This window comes from Rhincodon typus, chromosome 27 (genome assembly GCF_021869965.1).
Source record: "Rhincodon typus isolate 14 chromosome 27, sRhiTyp1.1, whole genome shotgun sequence".
NCBI classification, from domain to species: domain Eukaryota; kingdom Metazoa; phylum Chordata; class Chondrichthyes; order Orectolobiformes; family Rhincodontidae; genus Rhincodon; species Rhincodon typus.
Window position 1 is genome coordinate 38480001 of NC_063358.1, and position 21611 is coordinate 38501611.

Below are 21611 nucleotides of genomic sequence, written 5' to 3' on the forward strand. Positions count from 1 at the left end.
ACACTTACTTTATTCTCAACATAATCAGAGGCACTCTTTTATATCTGTCTCCCACTGCCTCTGATTTATACTCAAGCCGCTAAATGTTAACCCAAAATGGGTCACTTCTGGCCACAACACTGTCCACTGAAGACCCATTGGTTCTGTCCTTTCTCATTGGCCCAAGCCATTACTCCAACACAGATAGGTATGTCAATCAGAATGACTATTCACAGGATCCCAATCACTACGTTAGTTGGTTAACTTAAGTCACCAATAAATGAGTGATGTTTTGATCACTATCCAAGTATAATATAAGCAACCAGACTGAGTATAGCAAGATCTTTGTGAACTACACAGCTTTCTGTCATGCCCTGAGATCTGACATTCAGGGGAGGCGATGGCCTAGTGGTATTATCGCTTGACTGTTAATCCAGAGACCCAGGTAATGTTCTGGGGACCTGGGTTCAAATTTGAATTCATTAAAAAAAAATCTGGAATTTAATGATGACCATGAACCCATTGTTGATTGTCGGGAAAACCCATCTGGTTCACTAATGTCCTTTAGGGAAGGAATCTGCCCTCCTTACCTGGTCTGGCCTACATGTGACTCCAGACCCACAGCAATGTGTTTGACTCTTAACTGCCCTCTGGGCAATTAGGGATGGGCAATAAATGCTGCCTAGCCAGTGACGTCCTCATCCCATTAATGGATTAAAAAAAGTCTTTCACCAGACCACAATAAAGGAGAAAATAAAAGGTTGCAATTAAACAGCAATTAGAATTGCCCTCCTTCGGATGTAACATTAAACCAAGGCCCACTCGATCTCTTAGGTGGACTTCAAAAATCCCATGGCTTTACTTCAGAAGTTTCTTTGAAATCACCTTTCAAATCTGTGACTTCTAGCATCAATAAGAGCACGGTCAGTCGATGTATAGAAACACCACCATTCTGGAGGTTCCCCTACTAACCACTCATCATGCTGACTTGGAAATATATCACCGCTTCTTCACTGTCACTGAGTCAAAATCCTGAACTCCCTTCCTTACAGCACTGTGAGTGTATCCACACCACATAGACTGCAGTGGTTCAAGATGGCACTCACCATCACCTTCTCAGGAGCAACTGGGCAAAAAAGACGGACCCAACCAGCGACAAACAAATCCCTTGAGAGAATATAAGGGAGCAGAGGAGTGCAGCGCAATCTCAATCCCTTAAGAAGCAATTGGCCATTGCTGTTTGCGTGACCGAGTTGTGCATGTTAGCTGCCATGCTGACTACATTTCAAAACAGTTAGTTGGCTGTAAGGTGCTTTCTCATCTCCCGAATCCATGAAAGGTGCTGTATAAGATTTGTTTTCCTATTACCCATCCAACAACAGCAGTCAAAGGCCCTTATTTTGCAACTGCACGTGACTTAGTAACATAGAAAATAGGAGCAGGAGTCGGCTATTCAGCGCATTGAGCCTGCTCTGCTGTTCAATATGACCAAGGCTGATCCTGTATCTGAAGCTCCATACTCTCTCTCTCCATAACCTTTGACACCTTTAGCCTTCAGAAATCTTTCTTTTACTATCTTACATACATTCAGTGACTTCACTACCAGACCCTCTGGGGTAGAAAATTACACAGATTCAGCCACCTCTGAGTGAATAAATTTCTCCTCATTTCAGTCCTAAATGGCCTTCCGCATATCCTGAACAATGACTCCCCCGCCCATCAGGACTGTTAAAATTTTATAGGTTTCAGTGCAGTTCCCTCTCATTTTTGTAAATTCCACTGAATAAAGGCACAGTTGAATCAATCTCTCCGTATAGCACAAACCTGTCATCCCAGGAATCAGACTGGTAAACCTACACTGCACTGTCTCTGTGGCAAACATATCTTTACTTGTGTAAAAAGATTAAAACAAATACAACACTCCAGGTACAGTCTCACCAAGACCCTGTATAACCATCCTAAGACTTCCCAGCTCCTGTTCTAAACTCCAGCAGTGACGGCCGGAATAACATTTGCCTTCCTATCTACTTGCTCCTCCTCGCAGGCTTGCCTTCAATAACCAATGTAGCACACACCCAGGTACCTTTGTACATAAACAATTTCCAGTCAATCACCACTCAAGTAATATTCTGCCGTTCTGTTTTTCCTACTGAGGTGGACACCTTATCCACATTATACTGCATCTGTCATGCATTTGACTGCTCACTTAACTTATTTAAATCGCTCTGAACTATCTTTACATCTCCTTAACACTCACAACCTCACCTGGCTTTATGTCATCAGCAAACTTGAAATTTTACATTTGATTCCTTCATTCAAATGGTTGATATATATTGTAAATATCTGGGCCTAATCGCTGATCCCTGAGGCATGCCACTCTTTACCTCAAACCCACATCAAAAATGACCCCTTTATTCCTGCTTTCTGTTTCCTATCTGCTCATCAATCCATGTCAGTTTGTTATCACCAAACCCACCTACTTAGATTTTGCACAGTCACCTCTTATGCAGGACTTTATCTGAAAATCCAAATACACAGCATCACTGGTTCCCCCTTATCTATTCTACTAGCTGCATCCTCAAAAAATTCCAGCAGGTTTGTCAAATATAATTTCCCTTTCATAAATCCATTTTGACTTTGTGTAATACTGCTGGTATTTTCTAAGTGTCCTGTTACCACATACTTTATAATAAGCTCCAGCATTTTCTCAATAAAAACCAAAAGAACTGCAGACGCTGTAAATCAGGAACAAAAACAGAAGTTGCTGAGCTTCCAACAACTTCTGTTTTTGTTCCAGTATCTTCTCTACTATTGATGTGAGGCTATCCAGGTTTTCTTCATCCCTCATTTGTTCAATAGTGGGGTTATGTTTTCCACCATTCAACCTGATGGGACTGTTCCACAACCTGTAGAATTTTGAAAGATGACAACTAACACATCCACTATGGCCATGGCCACCTCCTTTAGTACCCTGGGATATAGATTATCTGACTCTGCTTTCAGTCCCATTAATTTCTCCAGCATTTTTCTTAACTAATACTAAATTCCTTGAATTTCCCCCTCCCAATATACGTTTGCTTCTGTAGCATTCCTGGGAAATTATTTCTATCTTCTTCCACTATTTCAGACTCCATTTGTCTAAGATAATCTTTTTCTTTTCACAAGCTTACAGAAGCTCTTACAGTCTGATTTTATGTTCTTTGCAAGTTTAATCTCTTGCTCTATTTTTCCCCTCATAGTCAACCTCTTAAACTTCCTTTGCTGAATTATAAACTGCTCCCAATCCCCAAGCACTTTATATGACTCCTTTCTGGATCTAATACGATCCTTACTTGCTTTTGTTGGCTATGGCTGTGCCACATTTTCCATAGTTTTCTTAACACAACAGGAATGTATAACTGTTACAATGCACGTACTTATACCTTAAATATTAACCATTTCTATCATTGATATACCTTTTAATAAAGTTACCCAGTATATCACAGGTAACTCACTCCTCACACCTTTGTGGTTTTTTTTGTCAGATTTAGGACCCTAGTTTTGGATTTGACTATTTCACTGGTTATTCCAATGAGAAATGTTATTATGTTATGATCACTTTTTCCTAAAGGACCTCTCATAACCAGATAACTAATTAAACCCTTTTCATTGCACAAAACCAAATCTAGAATAACCTGTTCCATAGTTAGTTCTTCAATGTACTCGTCTAAAAAAAATCTCAAACACTCTGGTAATTCATCCACCATTGTATTGTTGCTAAAGTGGCTTATCCAATCTATATATAGATTAAAATCACCCATGATTACAGTAGCACCTTTGTTGTAATCACATCTAATTTCATTTTTACTGCCATCCTCTACCTCACCACCATTGTTTGGAGGCCTATAAATAACTCTCACTAATGTTTTCCACCTCTTGTTGCTCCTTAACCCTACCCAGACTGATTCAATGTGTTCCTCCTAGACTGATTTTATCTTTCAATAACAATGCCAATCCTCTCCTTTTCCATTTTACTTGTTCTTCCTAAAGATTGAACACCCTTGGATCTTCAGTTTCCAGCCTTGGTCACCCTGTAGCCAAGTCTCTGCAATCGCAATTATATTGTATCCGTGTATAACTATTTGTGCTGTTAATTCATCTACCTTATTGCAAACACTCCATGTATTCAGATGTAGTATCTTTAGACACACATGTTTTTGACATTTTCTTTCTAGCCCAGCCCTTTTTGCTGCAAGCCCATGTTTCCTCCGACTTCCACTTATGCTTTCTACTTTTCTACCTTTGTTTCCCTCACTCTTGCCACCCCACTCAGGTTCCCAAACCCCTGCCACTCACATTTAAACTTTGAACAATCTGATGATTGCTGCTTTTTGTATTTGTTACTCTGAAAATCTTCGATTCAATTGATCTTCAATGACTTTTCAAAATGTCATCTGCTGTTCACTCCAGTAACTGAAAACTCTACTAAACTAAAAGCTTGAGAATTTGTCTTGTTAAAAGAACTGGATAATGAAAGTACAGCATTCTTAAATCTTATCAAAGAACTCAAATCCTAACTAATCTCAGACCTTTAAACCTTCCTGTCCATTTTTATAAAATTAAATTTAGTTTATCCTCTTTAATGAAACAAAAAAGTGATGCATAAGAAATGAGACAATTTCCTATCATCCTAAAGTCTTTAATTACTTGCATGAATTATTAAATTGCTTTCTTCAAAGAAGAATCCATTAATTTATGCTATTTCTGCAGGAATATTCGGATATTTTGAATAATACCTTTTGTTGTGTTTTTGAGCTTTGTCCAGCAATGATTGAAGACTCTCCTTCTGCTAAATTCTGTCTTGAGCTCTGGATGAAAGGTCACTCCTGTAAGTGAACCCTATATTCTCTAAAATCCAGAGCGCATCATTCAGTCAACCGAGGCTGAAAAAAGATGCTTGACCCAACAGCTTGTCCAGAAAACTGAGCATAAAATTTTGTGCTGATAGTCAACTGCAGTACTGAGGGACAGTTACATTGTTGGAGACGAAATCTTTTGGAAAAGAGCTCAGAAGGAAAAACACAGTAAAACTGGTGAATGAGACATACTGTTCCAACCCGTGTACTTAAACATGGAGGGCCAGTACAACCAGTATACAGGATGGATATTATTAAGCTAGACAGGGTTCAGAAAAGATTTACCAGGATGTTGCCAGGAATGGAGGATTTGAGTTACAAGGAAAGGCTGGATAGGCTGGGACTTTTTTCCCTGGAGGAGGTTGAGGGATGACCTTATGGATGTTTATAAAATCATGAGGGGTATAGATAAGGTGAATGGTGTGTGTATTTTCCCTAAAGTGTGGGATTTCAAGACTAGGGGGCATATTTTTACAAGACGTGAGAGGAGAAAGATTTAAAAAGGACATGAGAGGCTTTTTTTTTACAGAGGATAATTTGTGTGTGGAATGAACTGCAAGACAAACTGGTGGATGTGGGTACAGTTACAACATTTAAAAGACATTTGGATAAGCTAAGTATATGAATAAGAAATATCTGGATGGATATGGACCAAACACAAGCATGTGGGACTAGTTTAGTTTGGGATAATGATCAGCACAGACTGGTTAGAGCGAAGGGACTGTTTCCGCGCTGTATGACTCTATGACAGTACATTCATTCCCAAGTATTGCATTTTTTTAAACTTCTTTTTTTGCTTCTGGGACATTAAACTGAGGCCACATCTTCCCTTTCAGTGGAAACAAGAGGATGGCCAAAAGTGACCCTGTGACACTATTTCAAAGCTAAGCTGGGGAATTCTACCCAGTTTCCTCATCAATATTTATTTCTCTATCACCATCACTGAAAACCAAATCTGCCTCTTATCAGTTTTGCTGGGGGAATCTATGTGCACAATTTCCCTGCCTCATTTTGCACATTTCACAAGGACAACACTTCACGTGTTCCGATTGGCTGTAAAGCACTTTGCAATGGTCTGAAAAGGTACAATATAAATGTTGGCTCTCTTTCTTCCTCTAACCTTGCAAAAACCATTAAACAACAATCAGAGACAGGGATTGTAGATTAACCACTGAAATATCAAATTCTACCCATGAATCCTCCTGTTGCACATGGTTAATTAAAACAGCACCTTATGAGGCGAGGCATAAATTCAATCAAATGATCTGTTTATTTATGGAAAATGTGTGATGTCTGGAGTCAATATCCTTAGTTCAACAATGTGCCTGACTAACTAAACATTCTATATGGCTACTCTCTGAAATTACTTCATCCAGAAATTAACATAGAGGGAGTTAATTTGCATAAGCCTCAAAAACAAACTTGGTGATTACGATATATGATTACCTCATGTGTGTTCAATGTAATGGAAGCAGCACTCTAACTGTGAGGTTTGCTCAGTACAATGGGCTCTGCAGGCATGCTGCACTATCTATACAGTTTAGTGGCTGAATGCATCAGCAGGGGGGCCCAACATCATTATTTGTTTACCCTTGGTGGTTCATTTATTCACAGGATGCAGCCTTCCGCATTCTGCCTCCTCACCATCCTTGCAGCATCTCAGCGGACTCCTTCATTCTCTTCGGAGCGTGACAAATAAAGAAAACAAGCTAATTAACTGAGGAACAGCTCCTTAAAGGGGCACCATAACAGAATAATAAAGGAAACTTAGCAAATGTAATTTTGGGAACCGATAACACAATCCAGCCCTTGCAGCCTGAGTATTTTCATAGACTTTTGTAAAACAGTTAATTGAAATAATTGATATTATTAAACTTGCACCACATAAAACTCACCTCTACCTCTTAAAGGGGATGAACATTGCAATTTGCAAAAATACTGAGAATCGTTCTATATTTGAACCTGCCCGTATAAACAGACTGATGAATATAAATACAAATGTGGTTAAAGGCCTGGCTGTGTAACTTGTGTATAGTCATGGAATATGAGTGTCTAACTGGCAGCAGTTTTCTCTTGAGTTGAAAAGGCCAGTTTACATCTGACGGGCTCAACATTGCCTAAGATATGCATGTCCTATTTCCCTGAAATACACCTGTTTGACATCAAAGCAAACAGCTCCTAATTACTAAAACAGCCACAGAGAACACTGGAGAAACCCAGCAGGTCTGGCAGCATTTCCTCTTCAGATCTCAAAACATTAACTATGTCTTTCTCACTCCACAGATGCTGTCAAACCTGCTGAGATTCTCCAGCATTCTCTGTGTTTCTTTCAAATTTCCAGCACCTGCAGAATTTTGCTTTTATTCCTAATTAATATCTTTTTCCATGACAGAATCTCTACCGAGGGTTCAAGTTTTGCAGCAATCATATAACAGTCCCTTCCTTCAGTCTTTGTTTGTGTAGGCGACACGCTTATTGAAGTTAGATTCTGCAGTAACTACAGAAAGTATGGTCTGACTTCATCTCCTTTGTCCATAACATTAATACACATCCATTCTTTTATTACAACTGACAGCTTTTCTAAAGCCCTTTTATTTAAATCTCCTGGATCTTCATTAATAGTGCCAAGAATAGTTGAGTATAATAACTTGTATCAAAGAAATGTTCCTGAAATTTTATGCCATTTCACAATTCCATCACCTTATCCAACCCAGTCAACTCCATGCTGTCCCATCCCAATCCTCTCATATCGTCCCTATCACATTCCTTGTGTCCTTCTCACCTCATCTTCCTTTGCCATCGCCATCCTTCCCATCAATCTCATCCTATCCCTCCCAGGAACAATCTCTCCTCTCAGGGAAACTGATGGTCAGGCTCACCTTAATCTCCACAGAAACCCACCCCACTACACAGCAACCTGTTGGTATCACATACTCCACTCCTCTGCTGGCTGTACATGTCCCTATGCGAGCCAGATACTGACAATCAACTAAATCCATTAACAAACAGCACCCTTAAGTAATCAATCAGAACAGTGGGTAGACAAAAAACTATGGATTGTTAATGATTACTGCACACAAATAAAGAAACCACACTCCCCATGTATATCTTGCACATTGTGTATTACAGAATCTTGCATTAGACATGCTATACACTGTACTTACAGCAATTATAAACTAATAAATCTTTTATTTTCCAATTCAAAATGTGAGTTTTAGAAGTGGACTGATGCATGAACCAACTGCAGGTACAATTTCAGAGGTTGGATGGCAACATTTCTATGTGGGACTAATGGAATGTAACACCTAAAGGTCTCAAATAAATTGCGAACAGAGAGACAGCACTTGAACAAATGAGAGTCCCCTCTCAGGAGATGCTGTGGAAGTCACAGTTTGAAAACAGCCTGTTCACCCCTGCACTACAGGTAAAGATATGAAGACTCTCTTATACTCTGAATGCTGCAAACCAGTTTCAAAAAGAACAAATCTCACTTCAATCACATACAAAATCAGGAATCTTGAAAGTCAAGTGTTCAGCTGCCAATGTCTACACTAGCAGTGCAACCCAATAACATCTGCAATGTCATCTTATCCTCTAAAAACAATTTAGAGACTGATTCAGGTAACCTTTGTTTTTATTTTGATCTTTTTAGATTCACCTCTTACTTCTAACCTGTGTGGTACATTAATATTTCTTCTCGCATGTAGCAATTAAGAAACTCACTTCTTTTTTGTTGATTCAAGAAAGCCTGATTAAATTAAGTCCTTTTGCCACATCATTTCATATGGCCAGGGAAACAGGTAGCTACAAGGGAAGGGATCTTTTTAAAATTAACCTTGTTGCAAACAATCGAGGGGGTAGGTGGATCAAAAGGGAAACAAGTTCATTCCCACATGCCCAGAAGGTTAACAGTTTGGGGCATCCCATGATCTGTAACAAGTCAAGCATCTCATCTCGGGTCTGGTCAGAACAAAATAGTGCAATATGTTGAGTAAACAAAAACTTTCATTTATAGAAAAATCATAAAATACCAGCTTGAAACAACCATAGATTTGTAATACTCCCATGGATTAATGGTATCACCTGTAGTGTTGAAATGTTGCCCTTTGAATACCTATTAGATTTTTACTTTTTATCTGAATTATTAGTCAAACTGCTACGGCATCAATTATAGTGAACCTGAGCAGCCTTGCTTTCAATCTCTCTCATCTTCTTGTTGGTGCATCTATCTCACTGTCACCTATTCTGCTTCTCTCTGCGCTCCACATTTATCACTTCTGTCCCCTCAGTCCTTATCCATCAGCTGAGCCTCAGTTGGCATCTCTCAAACTGGAGACTGGCTTGTACATTGTCGCCCTACACAATCTAAGCTAACACTCAAGGGCAGTACCGTAGGCTGCCACATTGTTACAGGCACCACCTTTTGCATGATAAGTGGGTAGAACTGAGGTCACTTCTGCTTTCTCACTTGGAGAAAAATGATGCCACAACCCTTACCAATATGCATCTATCAACCAAAATTGCTAAATAAACAATAGGTTAAAGGTAAAGTCGCCATGGTCCCAGAGCACCATAGGGTGGTTTAACCTGAGGGTCACCACACCTCAGGCGAGGGGAGAGGTTTGAAAGGAGAGTCCTTCATGGGAACCTCAGCCCATGATGGGAATCGAAAAAATGCTGTTGGCGTCACTCTACATCGCAAGCCAGCTGTTTGGCCGCTTCGTTCTCAAGTTGCTATTGCGTCGACATTGGCTGTCAGATACCTACATGACAGAAGTGATTACACTTTAAAAATATTTCACCGACTGTAAAGCACTTTGGAATATCCTGTGGAAAGGTGCTATATGAATGCAAGACCTTCAGTCACTTTTTTTATCCTCGTTTATCTTTGACAAGGACATGACATGCAGCACGTATGTCAGTTAGATGCAATGATAGAGCCAAGGCACAGTGGCTCAGTCGCTAGCACTGTTGCTTCACAGTTAGGGACCTGGGTTCAATTCCAGCCTCGGGTGATTGTCTGTGTGGAGCTTGCACATTCTCCCTGTGACTGCTTGGGTGTCCTCCAGATGCTCCGATTTCCTCCCACAGTCCAAAGCTATCTAGGTTAGGTGAATTGGCCATGTTAAATTGTCCATGGTGTCCAGACAGGTGCAGGCTGGGTGCATTAGCTATGGGAAATGCAAGGTCACAGGGATACTGTAGGGAGGATGGGTCTAGGTGGGATGCTGCTCAGAAGGTCAGTGTGGACTCGATGGGCCAAATGGCCTGGTACCACACTGTAGGGATTGTATAATTCTATGAAGGACTGCAACATGGGTATAACACAGTGTGGAGCTAGAGGAACACAGCAGGCCAGGCAGCATCAGAGGAGCAGAAAAGGGACCCTTCTTCAGAAACCTTCTTCACAACATGGACATGTTGTGTCCCATTGAAGGAAGAGAAGAATTGAGCCATGGCTATAAGGCGTGGCAAGTTGCTGATGGGAGGAAAGGATTCAGCCAGTGTGCATGAGGTTGGCTGCTCATGTTGGGTAGAATCCAGACACCAATACAGTTGGGTTAAACACAGGATCATTGAAACTACGGGCAGGAGTAAACCAATGGGCCAGTCAATATGATCATGGCTGATCTTCTAGTTCAATACAATAGTCGTGCTTTCTCACCAAACTCCTTGCTGCCTTTTGAATCTAAACATCTATCTATCTCTTTGTTGAATATTTTCAGTGACTTGGTCTCCACAGCCTTCTGTAGTAGAGAATCCCACAGGTTCATTATCATTTGAGTGATGAAATATTTCCTCCTCTTTAGTCCCAAGTGGTCTACGTTATATCCTGACAAACTCCCTGACCAGGGAAAACATGCTCCCAGCATACAGTCTGTCAAGCCTGAAAGTGGAGACTCCTCATTTAGCTCAGGGGAGAAAAGGTGAGGCAAATGGAACTGTGGCCTAATGTCAGGACCAACAGATCATTGACATAATGACTTAAAACCAACATACATACGTGACCAGAAAGTAGCACAGCAGATAACTAGAGGCATGGAAGGTAAGCACCATCCAAAGAGAAAATCTAAGAGTTTTTAACATCTTTAGTTAAATTGTTAACCATGACCTAATGGAATCTTTCTTTGCAATCTCATTCATGTTCGCACTGTTCTCTCACTCTATCCCCTGCCTTGTTTTTTGAGCTCTGTCTTCTGCCCTTCCTTTCAGTTTGGCTTCTTCCTGATGATCTCGCACTTTTTGTTGGCTTTGTATTTCATCTTCTGGCATCTCTCTACTCTATTTCGCTGACTTTTCTCCACTATTTCTCTTCTCTTACTTTGGCTGAAGAATAGGTTAATGGTGAAGTCCCTGGTGGAATAAGGGCTGTTTACAGGAAGGTAGGGGAGTCTGACCACAGCAGATATGGTGGGAGTTAGGTTGTCAATGGGATTGAGCAGATGGCATGGGGAAAGGAATCTGGCCAGAAGCCACATTTTGGATTGTAGATAACGGCACATCCAGCGAGGACTACAAGCTGGATTGCACAGTGCAGTAAAGAGGTTGTAGAACAGGCAATGGGCATGAAAAGGTAACGAAGAAGGCATTTGGTATGCTTGGCTTTATTAGTAAGTGCTTTGAGTATAGGAGTTGGGATGTCATGTTGTAGATGTACAGGACATTGGTTAGGCCACTTTTGGAATACAGCATTCAGTTCTGGTCTCCCTGTCAAAGGAGAGATGTTGTGAAACTTGGAAGTGTTCAGAAAAGATTTACAAGGATGTTGCCAGGGATGAGGTTTTGAGTTAAAGGGAAAGGCTGAACAGGCTGGGATATGTTTTTCCTGGAGTGTCGGAGGCTGAGAAGTGACCTTACAGAGGTTTATAAAATCATGAGGGGCATGGATAGGGTGAATAGCCAAGGTCTTTTTCCCCGGGGTAGGGGAGTTCAAAACTAGAGGGCATAGGTTTAAGGTGAGAGGGGAAAGATTTAAAAGGGACCCAAGGGGCAACGTTTTCACACAGAGGGTGGTTTGTGTATGGAATGAGCTGCCAGAGGAAGAGGTGGAGGCTGGTACAATTACAACATTTAAAAGGCATCTGGGATGGGTATATAAATAGGAAGGGCTCAGAGGGATAAGGGCCAAATGCTGGCAAATGGGACCAGATTAATTTATGATATCTGGTCATGGACAAGTTGGACCAAAGGCTCTGTTTCTGTGCTGTACATCTCTATAACTCTATGAAAGGAAAATGTAGTGTTAAGTTAGCTTAGAACTAATACCTCGATGTAACACTCTATCGTATTGAAAATAGTGTGACAGTAAAAACTAGAGGAAAATATCATTACATGTAATCCTGTTATCACTCTCTGGGTTAGGCTTCACAGCTCAAAGTATAATTATTAGAAACATGCTCTTGCACATCAGTGCAGGATACAAGCAGGTGTGTTGTTACAATGCTGCTATGTGCACAGTGTGTGTCAGCATGTAAATACCAACGACCCCCACATTTGTCATAAAGTCAATGGTACATGTTACAGTGTCTGGCCAAAGCACAAGAGTGAATGTTGATTCAGATACTTTCTCTCCAGTAATTATTGTATAGCATTACCTTGCAGCTACAGTATCAGGCCATCCAGCCTAACCATTCCATGCTCATATTTACGTTTCACACGAGCCTCCACTTCATCTTACCCTACCAACATATTCTCTTTTTTTTACCACCATGTGCTTACTGAGCTTCCTCCTGAATCCATTTACCTCCATCTGAGAGTGAGCTCCCCATTCTCATCGCTCTCTGTGTAAAGAAGTTTGTCTTGAATTTCCCAATTTGATTTGTTACTTACTGCATTTTTTTACATGACTCCCAGTTCTGCTATCTCACACCAGTGGAAACCAATCAAATCCTGCCATATTCTTGAGGAAGCAACAATAAGGGGGAATATCTGCTTATGATGTACTTAGGTTTGTAAAAAAAGGGGTGTGACATCAAAGATTACTGCACTAAATAAGGGCTCATGGTGTAGGAGGTTTGACATGGATAGAGGATTGGCTGGTTAACAGGGAACAGAGAGCAGGGGCTATTTTCAGTTTGGAGACATGTTACTAGTGTAGTGTGGCAGGAATCAGTGCTGAGGACTCAACTATTTCCAACTTATATCGATGATTTGAATGAAGAGACCAAAGGCATGGCTGCAAATTAACTGATTACACAAATATAGGTAGGAAAGTACATTTTTGATGAGGACACAAGGAGTGTGAAAGGGATAAAGATAGATTAAGTGAGTGGGCAAAAAATTCACAGATGTATTATAATGTGCGAAAATGTGAATTGTCCACACTGCAGGAAGAATAAAATCACAGGATATTAGTTAAGCAGAGAGAGATTGCAGGATTTGGAGTAAAGAAGGATCGGGTTGTGAACCACAAAATTCTCATTATACAGGTGCAGAAAATGATTAGGAAGGCAAATGGAATGTTGTTATTTATTGCAAAGTGAATGGAATATAATTAGGGGTGTTTTGCTGTAGTTATACAGGGAATTGATGAAGTGTATCCATACCTTTGGTCTCAAATTAAGAAAGCACTTAATTGCATTAGAAACAGCTCAGAGGTTTACTTAGCTGATTCCTAGGATTAGGTTGTGCCTCTACCCACTGGAGTGCTAAAGAATGAGGGGTGAGCTTATTGAAACATATAAAATGCTGAAGGAGTTGACAGGATGGTACTGATCTCCTTGTAGGGGAACTAGATCAGCAGACACATTTAAAATGAGGGAGTCTCCTAGACAGGATGGAGATTTGAGGGGTGTAAGTCTGTGGAACTCTCATTGCCAGACAGCAGTGGAGCTGGAGGTCGTTGAACATTTTTAAGACAGAAGTAAATAGATTTTTTTGAACAAATACAGAAAATCAAGAATTGCTCATCAATGTTGGTCTGCCAGCTATGCAGTTGGAACTGGTGCAGGTTGCTGGATGACAGATTTCTCTGGTTTGCCCCCTTTCTGTTCCGATTTCGGCGCAGTTGGCAAAATCTCATTCTTGGGCTCAACAATGCTGACATGATCAGGCAGAGGTTTCTTGGGATATAAGGGGCAGGCAAGAAGGCCACAAACGGATCAGCCATGATTTTATTGAACAGCAGAGGCTCAAAGGGGCTGAATCTCCTCCATCTCTTGCTGCTGATTCATTCGCTCTTTTGTGTGTTCATTCTCAGTTTTCTCAGTCCCAGGGAATGGGTCTGAAATCTGATGAACCTTGCATCAGTTGATAATGCAGATTGCACCTTGGGTTTACCAGTTCAATTGTTTGTTTTTAGGCTGGAAGAATGAAGCAGCTTTTAATTCTGCAAATGAGAATGGTGAGATCATGGAATCACTACAGTGGGGAAGCAGGCCATTTGGCCCATCAAGTCCAATCCCTCCAAAGAGCATCCCACTCAAACCAAATACACACACCGCACCCCCGCGCCCCCCCGCCAACGCTATCCTTGTAACCCTGCATTTCCCCATGGTAAATTCACCTAAGCAGCACATCTTTGGGCTGTGGGAGGAAACCAGAGCACCCAGCAGAAACCCACGCAGACACGGGGAGAATGTGCAAACTCCACACAGACAGTCATCCAAGGGTGGAATCGAACCCGGGTCCCTGGCGCTGTGAGGCAGTAGTGCTAACCACTGAGCCACCGTGCTGCCCATGGTGAAAAACAAATAACCCTCCGGATTATCTTTGTCCTGAGTTGGAAATGTATTCACTTCATTCTGTAGTCATCAGATGGTGTCTCGGGAAAGCATTAATCTCCTCTTGAGTGTATTCATTCAACCCTCTAGGTAATTGCTGTGGTTGTGCAAGCTCTTCCACCAGATTCTTCATAGTTCACCTGGAATCACCTTATCAGTGAGAAGGTGTAACCTTTGTCTCTTCGATACAGGTTGTTTGGCAGCATTCTGTAGATCACCAGGTTTACAATCACCAGAGGGTCCTTCTGGCATAATTTGGCACTTCCTTAAACTACCAGGATAACCACTGTGAGAGGAATTCACCTTCTGTTTCTAGAAAATGTGATATGCCTTGTATTTACCACTGCAACATGGTCTCCCACGTCACTTAGTGCATGGTAGATGAGATTTGATGCTTCCCCTACAGCCTGACTGAACACACAGTAGCAATCTCTCCCAAATGGTTGCATCTTGGCATCAATCAAATACGAAAATTTCCAAAAGGAAGCTGATTGCCGAGCCACTTTATGAATTGTTGGCTGTGCCACAACGATTAGCTGACAACCTATTGTAATAATAAAGTTAATGTTTAAACTGACTGAGAAAGGTTGTTCTTAGTGAGTCAGTGGTTACAGCATTATCCAGTAAGGAAACAGGGAGCACACAATCTGAGGAAGTCTGGGCTGTGATCTCCAATCATTGGGATGCTACAAACTAGCTCGGAAGGGGAAAGGAATGAGGCAGAGCCCTGCACTCAATGAGATCCAGGACCTGAGGAAAAGTACAGATGGGAACACATTGTGTGCAAGGAAGGTTGGGCTCAGCTGTGTTATTCTGCACAGTTTTTTTTTAATTAATTCACAGAATGAGGTTGTTGCTGGCTAAGCAGCATTTATTGCCCATCCCTAATTGCCCAGAGGGCAGTTAAGAGTCAACCACATTGCTGTGGGTCTGGAGTCACATGGAGGCCAGACCAGATAAGGATGGCTGTTTCCTTCCCTAAAGGATATTAGTGAATCAGATGGGGTTTTTTTCCCCCAACAATCAACAATGGATTCATGGTCATCATTAGATTCTTAATTCCAGATTTTTACTGAATTCAAATTCCATCATCTACCATGGCAGGATTCGAACCCATGTCCCCAGAACATTATCTGGTTCTCTAAATTAACAGCCCAGCAATAACGCCATTACGCCATCCCTACCCTGATGGCACCCTTTTCTAGGACAGTAAGCCTTTGGTTCAGGAGCAGCATTTCTGACTCTAAAGGTTCAAACCCCACACCACACAGCCCTAGCCAATGCTGTCTACAATCTGATCTCTGAATACTGGATCACTGTCTGGCTAGACACTAACACTTGGACAGGTTACCACTGGCTCAGTGGTCACCATCACAGGCTTAAGGATGGGTTTTAGAAGCTGCACCAACAAGTGAAGATCACAGCACGGGGTTCAATTACTGAGCGGAAGCCCAGTGAAGGTATCTGATGGATGCGTATGTCACCATCCTAATGGGATAGTGGATCTGTTCACACTCATATGACACCTTGGGGAAGACACTCAGACAATGAAACGTTCAGAAGACAACAGGATACCAGATGACCAAATCTGAGCCTGTTCACAATCTGTTAGTGTCTGTTTAGTTTTTCTGACAAAGTGGTCTAACAGTGATCTAGTGTGTGTGAGTTAGGGCCATACCTGCAGGCAGACACAATGGTGACTCTTTCCCAGACTGATGTTGTTGCAGTCCAGACTGGTCTGAAATAGTTATCCCAACAACCATCAATATTCTCAATACAAAGTAAATTCAGAGTATCTTTTTAATCTGGCAATGTGTGCTAGGAGCAAAGGAGCAGTGAGCTGGGTGATGGCACCATAAAGCCCCTCCCACAATGACAGTGTCTGTTTGGAAGACCTGTCAGGTTATGTCTCATGCAAGACCAATTCTATCAGCCCCACACGCTGTGCACACGCTGCTGTAAGGGACACCATAGTGTTAAATAGTAGGAGTGCAAGCTGTTACCATGACACAGGATTTTTTTACGATGCATTCCATAACATATTCCTAATGTTGGGTATTAAAGAATTATTTGCCGAATTTATCTTTCATGTTTATCATTATTCAGTTCACCCAACCACTCTCACCCATTCACACATCCATCCACTCAGTACACTCACCCACTCACACTCACGCACCCACTCTCACACACACACACACACACAGAGCACACTTGCCTGGTACACCACACACACATCCACCCAACCTTATACATATGATCGGACCATAGAAAATTTACTGCGCACAAAAAGGCCATTCCGCCTATTGTGTCTGCTCTGGCTAAGTGCCAATTCTATCCCACTTCCATCACCTGGTCTATAGCCTTGCAGGTTTCAGGTACAGATTCAGGTTCCTTTTAAATGATATTGAGGGTTTCCACTGGGATCACCAAACTGAACAGCGAATCCCAGATACACAAAACCCCTCTGAGACAAAACCCTTTTCATCACCTCCCCTTTAATCCTTCCAGCAATCACCCTTAGTCTGTGTTCCATGTACAAAAAGAGAGTATTGAAATTGTTAGCCTTACACTGAGGGTTATGGGGAGTCATTTTTTTAATCTTCCTTTCCTTCCCCACTCCCCCAGTCCTTGGCCTGCAGATACTGACTGTTACGGAGATACTGTTACTCCAGCACTCTCTGATTGACAGTCCCTTTCTGCAACTCTGAACCACAGTACACTGACAGGTTATTTGATCCCAAAGACCTCAAAACTTCAGGATTGCCAAAGTGCTTTACAGCTATTAAATAATTTTGAATTGTAGTCACTGCTGGTGCTGTAGGAAACCCACAGCCAAGTTGGAAAGAATAAGCTCCATTGCAATGGAGCTTGCAATGCGATTCTCACCAAGTAACCTGTTTCACTGATATGTGCTAAAGAAAGATCATTGCAGAACATTGAGAAGATTTCTCTGTTCCTCTCCAAATGAATGTGGGATGGGAGGGTGTGGGGGCAGAATGTTTACATCCACCAGAGAGAGCAGATGGAGCACCAGCTTTCACATTTCATCTGAATGAGACCCCCAGCAGTGTAACATTCCTTCAGTACTGCTCTGGGGGAGTTTTGTACCCAAACCCCTCACACAAATATGAACCGTAATTTTGGCTTTGGAGGTTGCAGTTAGGGTACCATGTGCCGTTTTGGTCTCAACAAAGCTCTCTTAAAATGATCTCAGGGATAACGAGATTGGCCAATGACGAGACACTGAGTAAACTGAGTTTCAATTGCAGTGGTTTCCAACAGGGGTGCTGTCAGCAAGGTGAGAAGGGTGTCACAAAATTCTGAAGAAGCAGCACTGCTTTGTATAGACTTCCAATACTGTGCCTGCGCAGAGATCGGGAACACACATGTACTGCACATGGACATTCTGTCCTTCATATGCACATTCTATACTCTGTACAGACATTCTCTATTGCACACGGACATTCTATAGGAGACACGGACATTCTGTACGGCACATGGATATTCAGTATGGCTCAGGGGCATTCTGAACGGCACTCGGATATTTGGCACCATGTATGGGCATTCGGTACCGCACATGGACATTCTAAACCATGTATTGGACAACACAGTGTGGAGCTGGAGGAACACAGGCCGGGCAGCATCAGAGGAAGCTGACGTTTCGGGTCAGGACCCTTCTTCAGAAATTGTGGAGGGGAAAGGGGCTCTGAAATAAGTAGAGAGGGGGAGTCGTGCTGGGGAAGGTAGGTGGGATGGTGATAGGTGAGTGCAGGTGGGGAGTGGTGGGGATTGGTCAGTGAGGTGGGAGAAGTGGATAGGTGGGAGAGAAGATGGACAGGTCAAGGAGGCAGGGATGAGAGGGGCTGGGGCAGGTAGGTGGGATGGTGATAGGTGAGTGCAGGTAGGCAGCTTTCCTGCTTCTCTGATGCTGCCTGGCCTGCTGTGTTCCTCCAACTGCACACTGTTATCTCAGAGTCCAGCGCCGGCAGTTCTTACTATCTGTATACCATGTACAGACATTTCACTTTGTCCATTCACAGGAGAAGGGAAATCCGTTCATTATGCAGTATGCTCACCACACACAGAAGCACACACTATGATCGAGGATTTTATCCCCAGGATGAGAAGATGCGCAGTAAAAGGGCATGCAATTGAAAAAGTTACTGAAAGAGGCCTCCTGGACAACTATTCATATTAACACGGATTATAAAGGAAATCTTTTTTTGATTTTCTTTCAGTTACTCCATTGACCTTAGTATTAGAATAGATTCTAAGGACAAATTGATAAGAACCTTGTCAAAAGAGGTGATTCCTCTGCTAATTCAGTCAATGAAATATCTGAACCCAAAGCAAATAACGTGAGAACTGTCCAAATATCTGGCCTTCAGATTTTCACGGACGGGAGATGCTGTTTGCTCCTTGCCCGGATGTCTCATTAGCAGAGAGGTACTTTCTAATCAACCTGATCACAGATGTTATTACACACCTCAGGAACAGGTGGGACTTGAAGCTGGGCTCAGAGACAGGGACACTATCACTGCGCCACAAAAGCCCCATCAGCTGCAGTGAGAACGTGGCAAGCACAGTGATGGTACCAAGTTAAAACTCCAATTAAAGCTGAAACATCCATGAGGAGATTGATTTTGAAAATGTGCTTGTGTTCACAAGTGAAGATGGTGTATTTTTCACAGTGGATTTAAAACATTAAAGTTCTTGATCTTTCTTTAACTTGTTGTATGCACGATGTCACAAACCTCTCTAAAAAGGCCACACTCATCGTAAATGCAAGTAAATGTGATACTTATGATATTGTCACATTGTATCCCCCTGGCTGAGGAGTCTAAAACAAGGGAGCACAATCCTCATGATATGGGGTCGAATATTTTGAACAGAGATCAGGAGAAAGCTTGTCACTCAAAAGGTTACTGATGCTCCATTTGAGAATATATATACATATATTATATATTATATATATCATATATTACTGAAACTGTCCATGTTCAAATGCAACAAGATCTGGACAATATCCAGGCTTGGGCTGACAAGTGACAAGTAACATTTGCACCATACAAAATGCCAGGTAATGACTATCTCCAGTAAGAAATAATCTAAACTTTGGTCCTTGATATTCAATGATGTTACCATCACTGAATCCCCCACTATCAACATCCTGGGGGTTATCATTGACCAGAAATTCAACTGGACTCATCACATAAACACAGTGGCTGCAAAAGCAGGCCAGAGGCTGGGAATACTGCAGCAAGTAACTCATCTCCTGACTCCCTACAGCCTGTCCACCATCTACAAGGTTCAAATTGGAACGCTCACCTGCCTGGATGGGTGCAGTCCCAACAACACGCAAGAAGCTTGACACCATCCAGGATAAAGCAGCTTGTTTGATTGGAACCACATTCACAAACATCCACTCCCTCCACCACCGATGCTCAGCAGTAGTAATGTGTACTATCTACAAGATGCAGTGCAGAATTCATCAACGCTCCTTAGACAGCACCTTCCAAGCCCATGATCACTACCATCTAGAAGGACAAGGGCATCAGATACATGGAATACCACCCCCTGCAAGTTCCCCTCCAAACCACTCACCAACCTGCCTTAGAAATATACCCCCGTTCCTTCACTGTCACTGGGTCAAAAGCCTGGGACTCCCTCCCCAAGGGTATTGTGGGTCTAGCTACAGCAGGTCACTTGGCGGCTCAGTGGTTAACACTGCTGCCTCTCAAGACCAGGGACCCAGGTTCAATCCCACCCTTGGGCAACTGTCTGCGTGGAGTTTGCACATTCTCCCCGTGTCTGCTCCAGTTTCTTCCCGTGATCCAAAGCCATGCAGGTTAGGTGGATTGGCTGCGCTAAATTGCCCCAAGGATTTGCAGGTTAGGTGGGTTTGCCATAGGAAATGCAGGGTTACAAGGCTAAGGTAGGGGCATAGGTCTGGGGGGACGCTCTTCAGAGGGTTTGTGTTGACTTGATGGGCTGAATGGCCTGCTTCCACACTGTAGGTATTCTATGAGGTGGACTGTAGCTGTTCAAGAAGGCAGCTCACCACCACCCCCTCAAGGGCAATTAGGGACAGGCAATAAATGCTGGCCCAAACAGCAACACCCACATCCCATGAGTGAATTTTTTTTAAAAAATTAAGGCTGGATAAGACAGATTTTTGGACTCTTGGGGAATCAAGTGGAAAATTGCAGTTGAGGTGGTTCCTGATCCTAACTGAATGGGAGAGGAGCGTCCATGGATTGAACGACCTACTCCTGTTACTGTTACTTTGTTCTGAGTCGGCGAAGGAAAGTCTCCCCAACACAAGTGCTGTCAACCAGATGGCATGTACAGGAGAACAATCATTTAGTTGCAAATCCTGCTTGAATTTTTTTTTTACCCTTTGGATGCCAATGTACCCGACTGAAACCTGTGACACCACCCGGCCCGCTGGAAGCATAGGCTGTAGTGGCATTGCCGAACTCACAGCCACTGTGTATAGGAGGATCTTATCGAAAGGATTCCTGATAAACAAGCCTGCTCTCACCAGCTGGTGACACAGAACCTGCAGCAGGGTGGCACAAGTGGGGCATTTGACAGACTGCTATCCATTTGAGCCCCTAAGCTGGGGCAGGTTACTCACCACTTAGCCTCCTCATCGCTGCATCTCTGCATCGCTCCTCTTCCTCGCTGATGGTGAAGAGGCCCCGCAGGCTGGGAGTCGACAGGCAATGCCGGACTGATGCCCTCTTCAGCCTCTTGCCTTGCTTGGCAGACCCCGGGCCGAGGTGCTGCATGGTAGCGGGAGGGCTCAAGCGGGGCTGGATAACCGGCGGGTCAGAGCGGCATCAGCTCCTCCGGACCAAGCAACTCGTCGCGAAGGGGGAAAAAAAAAATAAATAAATGAAGAGGAGTTGCAATGAAGCAGCCCGGCAATTGCGCACACACACACACAGAGAAAGAGAGACACACACACACACACACACACACAGAGACACACACACACAGAGACACACAC

General features: G+C 42.7%; 1 pseudogene; it reads right to left on the reverse strand.

The window, feature by feature from the left end:
- Positions 1-14607: 14607 nt before the first annotated feature.
- LOC109919727 lies at positions 14608-21390 on the reverse strand (annotated as a pseudogene).
- Positions 21391-21611: the final 221 nt, after the last annotated feature.